The sequence below is a fragment of the Talpa europaea genome (genome assembly GCF_964194135.1).
Source record: "Talpa europaea genome assembly, chromosome: 15".
NCBI lineage: Eukaryota > Metazoa > Chordata > Mammalia > Eulipotyphla > Talpidae > Talpa > Talpa europaea.
Genome location: NC_140083.1, coordinates 82,827,419 through 82,839,928, shown reverse-complemented (window position 1 = coordinate 82,839,928; position 12,510 = coordinate 82,827,419).

The window sequence follows — 12,510 nt, the reverse complement described above, 5'->3', positions numbered from 1 at the left end:
TCCCTCCCCCACATACGTTTACATAACCCCTGTCCCACTTCTCTGCTTTGTTTTCTCCTTACCCCTTATCCACCTGTAACACACTATATATTTGGTCTCTCCTAGGAGAAAGTAAGCTTCTTTAAGGGAGATATTCTTGTTTTGCATAGCACTTGGCATACAATTGGTGGTCAAGAAATTTATGACTGAATACTAAAGGGGAGTTTTAGTCTTCATCGCTCATCTTCATCTCTCATTGTTTTGAATTTTTGTTCATGATTGGTTGTCTTTGGAGATGTGGAATAGATTTTTCACTAGGATTTTGTGGAGATACTCAGAAAGATGTATTTTTGGTCAATTCTTGCCACATTTCTCCTTTTACAAAGTCTTCTACTTTCAGGTCAAAATGAAAGCATTTTGAACTCAGAGTAGGATGGAGCGTGGAGATCTTTGGTGTTGGCAGTTTTAGAGGAAGATAATCTCAGCTCTCCTGTGGCTAGAATTTTATATGCTGCTTTCCGTCCTTCCCTGGAGGTTTATTCATATCCCTGATGAAACAGATCTCACCATCCTTACCTCTTCGGTTCCAGACAGCTGAGCAGGCTGATGTTCGCAGCCCTGGCTGTATGAGTTAGGTTCGTCTCCCTGGTTCATGGCTTTTCCAAGCCTCTTTGTAAGAATGAATAAGGAGCCTTGAGTGTCCCTCTGTGGAATATGCTGCCCCTCCATTTAAGTGGAGACAGCTGAGCTAAAAAAAAAAAAAAAAAACTAGCAAGAATGCTTTCTCTAACAATAGTGAAGTAAGTGCTTTTCCCTACAAATTTATATGGGGGCATTTAAAAAAATATTTATTTATTTATTTATACAAGCACTGGGTACAGTCAGAAGCGCGGGAGGGTGAGAGAATTCACCAGAGCCAGAGCGGAGAGCAGAACAGGCAGACTGGCGAAATACACTGCTGAGGGGAGCAGTGGGCAGCAGGAGAGGTCTGAGCGCCATGTGGGACCACTGGGGATCGAACCCATGCTGCAGAGGCTGCAGGCAGCTTTGCAGCCCAGCGCTCAACCACTGCGCCACCAGGGGAAGCCCTATATGGGGGCATTTTTAATGACTAAATTCCATTTGTATAAAGTTTGAGGATAAAAGGAGCAGGCCCTGCGAGTTTTGTGGATTAACCCTCATTTGTGTTTTCCTTTCCTGTTTCTTGATTGGTGCATTCATTCACCTTTTACCTGCAGCGGCCTGGATGGGACTTCTCTTTGGGGCTTTCCTGGACATTATACTCCATTTTGGGAAGGCAGAGGGCGTGATCAGTGCTTTAAGCCTTTTGTGGGAGTGCTGGTGGCAAAAGTAAAGGTTTTTGCTTAAACCTTTGTCAGTACCTTGAAAGCTGTCAGGCCTATGAGAAAATGGTTTGGGGGTGTGGTAGAATTGGGGATCTTGTATCAGTGGAGCTGGATCTGATTCTGATGTTGCTAAGTGAGAGTATGTTGGTAGTTTTTGTTCTGTGGATATTTTCTGACATCATTTAGGCAGATTGATTAAAAAAAAACCTGCCTGGTCTCCCTGGTGACACAGGGGTTAAGTCACAGCACTATGAAGCTATCTGCAACCACTGCAGCACGAGTTCGATCTCCGGTCAGGGAGCTACCCACATGGCGCAGCAGACCTCTCCTGTCTCTCCCTGCTCCCCTCAGCAGTGTATCTCAGTTGGTCCACCTGTTCTGCTCCCCACTCTGTCTCTGGTGAATCCTCTCACCCTCCACCCCCCACCTCTGGCCTGTACCTCAGCTCTTGTATGCACAAATAAATAAATCTTTAAAACAAAAACAAGAACTTCTGGCAAACTTCTATTGTTCCCTTTTAAATTCTTCACAAAGTCTCTAGGAAGTCTTTCTCAGACCCTGAGAAGGTTCAACATCTCTATGCCATGTTCTCACGTCTCATAAACATGGAGTGCTGAAGGTTTCAGTGTAGGTAGTGGTGTCTGAAAGATGCAATGCTTATTCCTTTGTCAGGTTTCATAAAGCAAGGAAAGCTTACAGCAAAAATCAGATTTTAAGGAAGGGATAAAAAATGTTGCATTCTGGTTACATGGTTCCAGGTAGTGCAGAGGAAATCATTTGTGAAACAGTTTTATGATTTTTCTATGCCTCCTTGTAGGAATTTCTTTTGTGGAGTATCTTACCAACTTATACATAAGAAATATGACAGGATTTATGGCTTGAATGTATGTGCAGGGATACAGTGGGTTGAAATTTAGAGACCTTCATACATGGTGGCCTCAGTTTTTTCCCCCATCTGTACCCTTCTCACCCATTCCACTTAAGAGTCTTTTGGTGTTTAACTTTCGTTATTACCATGGTTGCCAGTTTAGCAGTGTTGCATCTGAGCTATCTCTCCAATGAAATTACGCTGACTTTACTTTTTGAGTTTCAGTTTATTTATTTTTAAAGATAAATTTATTTATTGTGTATAAGAAGTGGGGTATAGGCCACGGGTTAGGAGGATGCAGGGGCAGTCTCACCAGAGACAGAGAGGGGAGTAGCGGGCAAGACAGAAGAGGTCTGCTGCGTCATGTGGGTAGCTCCCTGGCTGGGGATCGAACTCGTGCTGTAGTGACTGGTGATTGCTTCATAGTGCTGAGACTTGAACCGCTGTGCCAACAGGGAGGCCCTATTTTTGAAAAACAGATGTGCATGGGAAGGAGTTCTTAAACTTGATCTGTTTGACCCCTCTTTGAGTTCTTAGATTTCCTTAGCATATATTTGTTTTCTACAGCATTAAAAAGAATGTTGAAAGCTCTTAATTATAGTAATCTGCAGTGAGGCCATCATTTTTTACTTGGAACTTATGAAAGGAAAGATTCTGGGATAATTCCTATATCTAGGTGTTATTTTTGCTTTTGTGTAGCATCTCTTCTGACTTGTTCAGTCCAGTTGTTTGAATCTATACTGAGAAAGTTATTTCAGCTTTCTAGTTTTGACATGGTTTCCCAGAGTGGTTTCTTGTGCTTAAAAAAAAAAAAGAACTGATCAAAATGGTGACCCCAGCCTAGAGATGAGAGAGAATAAGGAGAAAAGGTGCCAAAGCCTGAGGCATTCATGTCTCCCAGTAGTCAAAACATTTGTATTTTTTTCAATAAAGATGTATTTATTTATGCATACAGGTACAGACTAGAGGTGTGAGGGGTGAGAGGACTCACCGGAGACAGAGTGGGGGGCAGAACAGGCAGACTGACCAAAATACACTGCTGAGGGGAGCAGCGGGTGAGACAGGAGAGGTCTGCTGCACCATGTGGGTAGCTCCCTGGCCGGGCATTGAACTCGAGATGCAGAGTCTGCGGAGAGCTTTATAGTGCTGTGCTTAACCCCTTGCACCACCAGGGAGGCCCCAAAACATTTGTATTTTTAAAGGACTCAATTTTATTCTCTTTCTCCTTAGTTTGCTAATGATGAAAAGTGTCAAAAATCTTTTCTTTTTCTTTTGTTGCTTGCTTACTTGTCACATTGTGACTTTTCTAAATTGTCAGATTTTGATTGTTCCTGGAAACCAATTTTCAGGCCTTTCTGGGTATTTTCTTGGGAGATGATGGAATAACTGGCTGTGAAATATTCCGTTAGGTTACTGACCTAAATTAGAACAATGTTCTGGTCCTTCCATTGCTCCAAACCTGTAATATATGTTTTATAGTTTTTTTAATTGAAAACCTCAGAAATCCCTTGCAAGTAAGTAGAGACTGTAGTTATACATTCAGGTCCTGAGGTCCTGAAAGATCTCAGTGCAAGTCCTTATCCTATAAAACGAGCAGTTATAAAGATAGGCAAGGTAATCAGTAAGGTTTGAAAGAACTCAGTTTATTTCCGATTGATATTTGTTGATGGTGAGTCTGGGGAAAAGAGAAAAAGCTGATTTGCAGACTTGTCAAGTTCAATCTTTGTTTTTTGGAGCTACTTTTTTCCCCACTGTTAATTTTCTGTATAGTTCTTGTCTAATGTACAGCTTATACATAGACTTTTCGTTTAATTAACAAGTTTCCTTTTATGCTGGTCTGTTATCTTCCTACGTGGATACTTTTGATATATTTCTTGTTGATAACATTTGCACTATGGTGTTTATTAATAATGATCAAAACTATATTTCATATGACAAAGTGCTATTTTGTCTTTCCTAAAAGCTCATTGGACCTTAAAATGGCCGGCCGTGATACAAAGTATTACAGCAGTTATACAAACTAAGTATAATACTTAGTTATCCTAAGTATTCAGCTCATATCTTTGTGGGGGCAGTGTTTGGTTGCGTATGTCAGTTGTAAGAATCTATGCATGCTTTATAAGCACCGTTATGGGCATCAGGTAATTCTTTGTCCCGTAGAGAAGGATGGTTCAGACATACGAACACTTCTACACGTTTCATTACGGAGAACTAGGATAGTAATCAAGGCAGCTCATGTGATTCCTTCTTAGACCCTTCTTGATCACATTCTTGTGTTTTATTAGCTCCAACAGTGCTCATCACTATCTGAAGGTATCTTGTTCTCTTGTCTGTAGCCTGGCTTACACCTAAAACTTAAACCCTGTGAGAACAGAGCCTTGTTTAATTGATAACTGCTGTGTTTCTAGTGCCTAGAATAGCTCCTTAGTGTACATTTATTGAACGAATGCATGAAATATGGGTTCTTGGGTCTTACCCCCAGAGAATTGGGAAGGACCCAGAAATCTCTGCTTTAACCAACATCCCTGGTGCCTCCGGTCAGCTGTCTTGGCCAACATTTAGGAAACATTGCTGTGCTCGGTTCGTCAGTCTCATCCACCCTGAGGACTGCACTTAGCATCTGTTCCTAGATGCAAACAATTTGTTAGTCTCTATCTCCACTTCTCGTTTCTTGCCTGAGCACTAGGTCCATTTATGCAGTGGTATCTTGAACATCTTCATTTTACCCTCCTGCAGCACCACAAATTCAACATTACCAAAACAAGAATATTTTTTCTGTGGAAATCTGTTCCTCTTTTCTGCATTCTTTTTTTTTTCTGTGAATGATACCACCTAGTTGCATGAGAAACCTAGGTGTCATACTTGAGTTCTTCTTATTCTTCAATATTTAGTTATCACAATGTTATGTAGACTCTTATCTCCTCTGTCTTTCTTGAATTTTTCCACGTCTCGTCGTTAGCATTGCCACTGCATCCAGGAGATGATCACCTCTCATCTGGGTAATTCTGATGATGGGTAACTGGCCTCTCTGCCCTAGTCTTGCTCCTCCAGGCTTTCATTTAGTTCTGTACCCTTCAGCTAAAGAAAGCCAAATTTATTTTCTCCTGCTTAAAACCTTCTTATATCTTCTTACTCGCAGTACAAAGACTAGGGTTTTGTCAGTTTGTTTGAACCTAGCTGCTTTACCTCATCTACCTTATATTTTTGCTGTTGTTTCCTTTGCTTTTAGGGTTAGACTTGCTTGTTCTCTCACCTGTGGATACACCATTGGTTCTCCTGAGAGCCTCTCCAGCACATAACAACAGCAGCAGCAACAAAAACCCTTAGTGGTTTAGCAATCATGTTCTGGAACACTTTCAGGGCATGCCAAGCCTCTCATTTTGTGTGCCTCTCTTGAGCCAGTTTCCACAAAGCTGGCTTCCTCTTTGTCTTTACCATATTTCCCCCTGTCATTCTGTTCTGAGTTTCTGCTCACACTAAAGTTAAATTTGTTAGGATCATGATCTTGTCCGTGCCAGAAGAACTCTCCAGCGATGTGATGTTTGTCCTACTCCTCTGCTGCATATAAGGCAAAGAAAGAAACTAGTTGATTTGAGGCGTATGTCCTAAAGGTCTATGTTTAGATTATGGGTTTTACCTGCTGCTTTGCCTCTCCCAGGCAAAAGAGATCATTATTCAAGTCTTAAGTGAGCGAGAACTCTATCGTAAGGCCAGTAACTGAAGCCCTGAACTGAGTTTTCCCCTTGCTGCCTGTATCACCTCGCCTACGTCTCCCGTTCATCGTCTTCAGTCTTGCATGTCTCCCTTTCCAGGTTCTTTTTTTCACTTCAGAAGTGTTTGGTTTAAGATTTATTCTTTGTGTTTTACTCTCCATCCTAGCACTATTTTGACTACAAAGAAATGGGAAGACCAAGGATTTGCACTGGGAGTATTTTCCCTGTATCCTAGTGCAGAAATGCTTGTTCTTTTTTTCTTTTTTAACCAAACAAGTATGATGGCTGGAAAATTAAGTCTATTTGATCAGTAAGGTAGGAGGTCTATTGAAAGAATACAAACCTGTTTGATTTTGTACAGGCTTTCGAGGGAGTAAAGTCAGAACAGTGCTTAAAACTTATAGTTTTTAACCCTGTTTGAAGTTCTCTGTGGCTTTGCCCAGTTTACCCTCATTACCTTTGTTGAATCAGTGTTTTTTATATGTAAGGTGGAGGTGATGGTCTGTTTCCTTTTAGGGTAGAGGAAAATTGACTTTTGGAGGTATCTGTTAAGTACAGTTACAATTATTTATACATCTGTTGGTTTCAAATGTAAACACTTGAGATTGAAGCTGCACTTAGAGGCGTCTTAGGCTAGCGTCAGTGTTTCACGCTCTCTGTAGTTACAGCTCATGTAAAAGAGGCACAGAGAGTTGCCTACAGATGTTAGTAAGCACACTTTCCATGTAGCTTGGATGTGTTTATACCTGTTTGGTAGCCAGTCAACGAGCACTACCCTATTTCACAGAAAGACAGTATGTATTAAAGATGATTGAATTACTCATCTCTACATAATGTTCTCCAGCGCTGTTAAATGACAGAACATCACTTAAGTTAATGTTGGCCAAGGAAAGTGGTGCTTTCCTCTTACTCCTTTTTCTCTTTAGAAGTAACACTGCTTTTATAACTGGTAGGGTGGTTTGTTTTTTTTTAAGTTTCTTGTAAGGGTGTAGGGGGCAGGAGGACACGGAGCAGGATTTCTGTGATTCTGTGCAGACGGGGTAAGGGAGGAGTCCTGGAGCCCTCGTGGTTTTTCAGGCTTTTATTGGGATTTACCAGGTACACAGCAGGCAGGGGTGCTGGGGGGCCGGGAGGCTGGCAGGCCTCCTAGCCCCCAGCAAGTCTTCACTCTGGGCTCTCCGGCCTTCTCTCGCATTCTCTCTGCTTCTCTGGTGGTTCTCCTCTTCCGTTTGTTCTTCTGCTGGCGTCCCCGTGATGCCACCCTTATAAGCCCCGTCTTAGCTCAGTCTTACCCACTTACGCATGCCCACACCCTACTCCAGGTGCCGCCATCAGGCATGCATTCAGGACCGCAGGGATCCATCATCCATCCTAATGGCGGGAGGGCAGAAAAGCCTGACACTTTTTCACTTACCCTGCAAAGGGAAATGACAATTGTCTTTTCAATTATGTAGATTGGCTGGATCCATCCACTGGATGTATATAGAGCTGTAATATGTTCTAGGCCATGGGAGTTTCCTCTGTTTTCTGTTTTCTCTTATCCTTTATTGTTATCTTGGAACACCAGCTTAGCCTTTCCCACGTGTATGTCTATGGTCTGCCACATGAGGCCCCTTGAAGGGCCATAATTTTCAATTAAAAATTGCATTTGAGATACCTGTGGAACCATGTGGAAATGCTGATAGGAAATTAAATATACCTGTCTGGATTTGGGGAGATAAAATGGGGCTTTAGAAACTTCTGGGAATCAACAGTACATACATTGTGACTGAAGTGATAGGTGTGGGTCATCTGAGGATCTTGTTGGGTCTTGAAGAACTACGACTGAGGAGAGAACCTTGGGGGACACTAACAGTTAAAAGTGTGAGTGGCAGGCAGTGGAGCCTAGGAAGGAATCTGAGTACTCCAGGAGGGAAATCGTAAGGCCAATAAAGTGTGTGCGTGATAGAATCTAAGAGGAGAGAGTTGGAAAGAAGAGGATGACAGCAGTATCAGTGAGGTGTGATGGAAAGGGCAGGTATGGTGAAGACAGAAGGAGCTTGTTGGATTAGGCACTCAGCTGAGAGCAGGGCTATTGGAGTGAAATTGCATTGGGTCGAGGAATAGATGAGAGCTACAAAAGAAAAGGCAGAAAGGCCCTGTTTTTCAAGATGATTGTAAAGAGATGGGAAGAGGGTAGTAGTGAGGGAATGTGGGGCTCAGGGAAAAGTTCTTTTTTTTTAAAAAAAAGATTTATTTATATGAGAACCGAGGTACAGGCCAGATGTGAGGGAGGGTGAGAGGATCCACCAGAGACAGAGCAGGAAACAGGACAGGCGGACGGATGAAATCCACTGCTGCGGGGAGCAGCGGGCGAGGCAGGAGAGGTCTGCTCGCCATGTGGGTATCTTCACAGCTGGCAGGGATCGAACAGGCACTACAGAGGCTGCGGACAGCTCCACAGCGCTGCTCTCAACCACCTGCGCCACCAGGGAGGCCCGAAAAGTTCTTTTTTTAAGATGAGAAACTGGAACATACTTATTCAGGAATGAGCGAGATGATAGAGCAGTGCAGTGAAGTCCTTGAGTATGCAGAGAAGGTAAAATCCAGAGCAGGTGGATGATTGTCCTCTCTTTCCTTAAGATACAAAGGAAAAGGACCTCCCTGGTGATGTAAGGGTTGAGTCTCGGTACTCAGGCTATCACCACCGCAGCCTGAGTTCCATCCCCGGCCAAGAAGCTACCCACGTGGCACAGCCGACCTCTCCTGTCTCCCCGCTGCTCCCCTTAGCCGGGGATTTCAGTAAATCTGCTTGTTCTGCTCCCCGCTCTGTCTCTGGTGAATGCTCTTACCCCCCACTCCCGCACCTCTGATCTACACCCCAGTTCTTCTATGCATAAATAAATAAATCAATATTTGAAAAAAGATACAAAGGAAAAGATCATGAGAGGGCTGGAGAAAGGTGTTTGGTATTTGAACAAAGGAATTTGAGGAAGGGCCTGCCTTAGGCAATATTCCTTGTGATGTGGGGGTTTGTCCTTTAGTGAGGGAGCTGGTGCACTGGGGTGATGGGGCCAGGGGGTTGGTAAACAGGGGCCTTGAGACGAGAACCAACTTTGAAGAGCTGCGGAGAGACTGGAAGGGCTAGCTGACCCTCGGGTCTTATATGACTGGACAAGCAAAGGAATGTAGGGTGGTGTGAGGTGGAAGTGTATTTCAAGCACATGGAGCAGCCTGTACAGAGCTCTAAGAGCATTAAAGAACATGGTATGTATGGAGAGAGAGCAAGTATTTCTTTTTTTTTTTTTTAAGATTTATTTATTTATACATACAAGAGCCGGGGTACAGGCCAAAGATGCGGGGGATGAGAGGATTCACCAGAGAAAGAGTGGGGAACAGAGCAGGCAGACTGACTGAAGTACTCTGCTGAGGGGAGCAGCGGGCTAGTCAGGAGAGGTCTGCTCCATGTGGGTTGCTCATTGGTGGGCCAGGGATCGAACTCATGCTGCAGAAGCTGCGAATTGCTTCATAGTATGGTGCTTAGCCCCTTGCACCACCAGGGAGGCCTGAGAGCAAGTATTTCCAAAGGCTAGAGAAGATGAACAAGTCTTAGGCCTTAGGAGCTATATAAAGGAATTTGGAATATTTTGAGGCTAAGAGGAGTCTCTGAAGATTTTAATCAGAGAAATAGAATGATTTGTTTTACAAAGTCAACTTGGAAAAATATTTATAGGGATTTAGAGTAGAGGGAGAGACACTGATTAGGAGGCTGTTGCAGTTGTTAATGCAAAAGGTGTTGAAATCAGGATAGACTATGGTATTCTGGATAAGAAATGAACCCCAGACATCCCAGTATCTCCCCCAGTATCTTGAAACAACAGTTTATTTCTCACCCTCATCAGACATCAAGAATAAGTGAGAGACTTTCAGTTATTCAGGGATAAAAGTGGACAGAACGACCACTATTAGTTACAAGGCCCAGGGCTCTGCTGGAGGCAAAAAAGAGCTCTGGAGGCCTTGCGCCATCTAAATTCTCTGCCCAGAAATAATGGTAGTGGAGAAGAGGGGAGAGGAGCTGAGAAGAATAGATGAATCCAGGAGATGGTGCCAGGATTTTGAGATTGACTAGAAGTGGAGGAGAGGGAAGGAATTGTGAACCGATGAATCTGTGGTGACTGGGTATTGTTGCTTCCTGAGGTAAGAAAGCATCAGATTTTAGCAGCACCTAAATATACAAGGCAAAAATTAATGAATCTAAAGAGAGAAATAGACAGAAATACAATAATAGGAAGAGACTTTAATGTTCCACTTTCATCAATGTCTAGATAAGAAAATCAGTAAGCAAACATTGACCTTAAATGACACATTAGACCAGATTGTCTTATGGGTATATACAAAAAACATTCCATTCAAAAGCAATAGAATTGTATTCATGTCTAGTACACAGGGAATATTCTCCAGGATAGAGCATATATTAGGAACAAAACAAGTCTTACTAAATCTAAGATTGAAATCATATCAAGTATGTTTTCTTTTTTTTAAAGATTTGTTTATTGCATATAAGAACTAGGGTGTAGGCCAGAGGTGTGGGAGGTGAAAGGATTCACCAGAGACAGAGTGGGGAGCAGAACAGGTGGATCCACTGAAACACACTGCTGAGGGGAGCAGCGGGTGAGCCAGGAGAGTTCTGCTGTGCCATGTGGGTTAGCTCCCTGGCAGGGGATTGACCTCATCCACAATGGCTGGTGATAGCATGAGAGGGCTGAGACTTTAACCCCTGTGCTATCAAGGAAGCTCCTCAAGCATGTTTTCTGACCACAGTGGTATGAAAGTAGAAATCAGTTACAAGAAGAAATTTGGAAAATTCACAAGTATGTAGAGATTAAACAACATCCTGTGGAACAACTAATGGGCCAGCAGCTAAAGGGCCAAAGGGAAATAAAAGGGGAAATAAAAAATAACTTAAAACAAATGAAAATGAAAATACAACACACCGAAATCTATGAATGCTACAAAAGCAGTTTAAGAGGAAAATTTATAATAATGAACACTTATTTTAAGAAACCAGAAAGATTTCAAATAAACAAAATAGCAGTACACTCATGGAACTAGAGAGGGAATAACTAAGCCCAAAGTTAGTAGAAGGAAGGAGATAACAAAGATCAGAGTGGAAATAAATGAAATGGAAATTTAAACAGTAATAGACCTTTGAAGCTAAGCGGTTTTTTAAAAAGATATACTTACATTTATAGTTAGACTCACTAAGAAAAGGCACTCAAACAAAATCAGAAAGGAAAGAAGAGATGTTATACCAGATACCACAGAAAAATAGGATGGTAAGTGACTATTGTGAACAGTTATACACACAAAAAATTGTATGGTCTAGAAAACGCGGCTAAATTTCTAGAAATATACAACCTACCAACAGTGATAAAGAACAGAAAATCTAATAGAGTTCACTTTTGGAAGTACATGGCAGCCAATGCTAAATAAATCGGGAGCTCTAGAGATACATGGGAATTAGGTTTTGGAGTACTCTGCACATCATAGGGATTCAGTCTATGGCAGGGCATGAGATCACACAGAGCAAACTTCTGGAGTGTTAAGAAAGCCCCAGGAAATATGAGAATTTAAGAGACACTTTTGGCCTGATGACATTGGATTTTAATGTAAATATTGACAATTTGGGGGCCAAGGTTACCTGTCCCTATTCCTAATAAGTAACCAATTACTATTTTAAAGAAGGAGCAAATATAATCTTTGCAAAACTGCTCCTTTTACCAATTTACAGGTACTTTACAGTAAGTTAACTATTTTTGTGTTAATAGAGGAATTTTTTTTGGTCCTTAGATGGAATGCTTCTACTTAATTTAGATGTATTTCATGAAATTTTGATAAAGTTATTATAGCCTATAAGCTAGTTCCCAAGACATGGGCTAAAAATTGATTTAGTTTCCTATACTTATAAGATAGTTAATTGAATAAGGAATGTGAACGTGGAAGTATAATAAAAATGGCACTTATTAGATAACTCTCAGAATAATAACCTTATAGAGTAGTACTATATTACCCCTACTTTACAGTTGAGACTTAATGAGTATCTTAGTCTCTTCAGGCTGCTATAACAAAACACCACAGGTTGAGTGGGTCATTACCAATAGAAATTTCTTCTGGAGCTGAGAAGGCCAAGATCAAGGTGATAATGCTTAACTTTCTGGTGAGGGCCTCTTTCAGCCCATAACCAGCATTTCACTGTGTCCTCACTTGGTGGAAGGGGCCAGGGACCTTTCTGGAACCTGTTTTAAGAGCACTGATTCCATTCATGAGGGTTCATCCTCATGACCTAATCACTTACCAAAGACTCCACCTCCTGATACTCTCATCTTTGGGGTTAGCATTCAATTATGAATTTCAGGTCATAACAGAGAGGTTAGGTTAGTTGTCCATCATGCTGGTGGCAATAACCCAGGCAGACAACGTTCATATAACTCATATTACAGCATATTGTTATAATCGTTCTCTTTTATTATTATTGTTAATCTGTTATACTTGTAAATTAAATATTGTATGTATATATGTATGTTTGTATATGAAAAAAATAGTATATCTGCAGTTTCAGGCATCC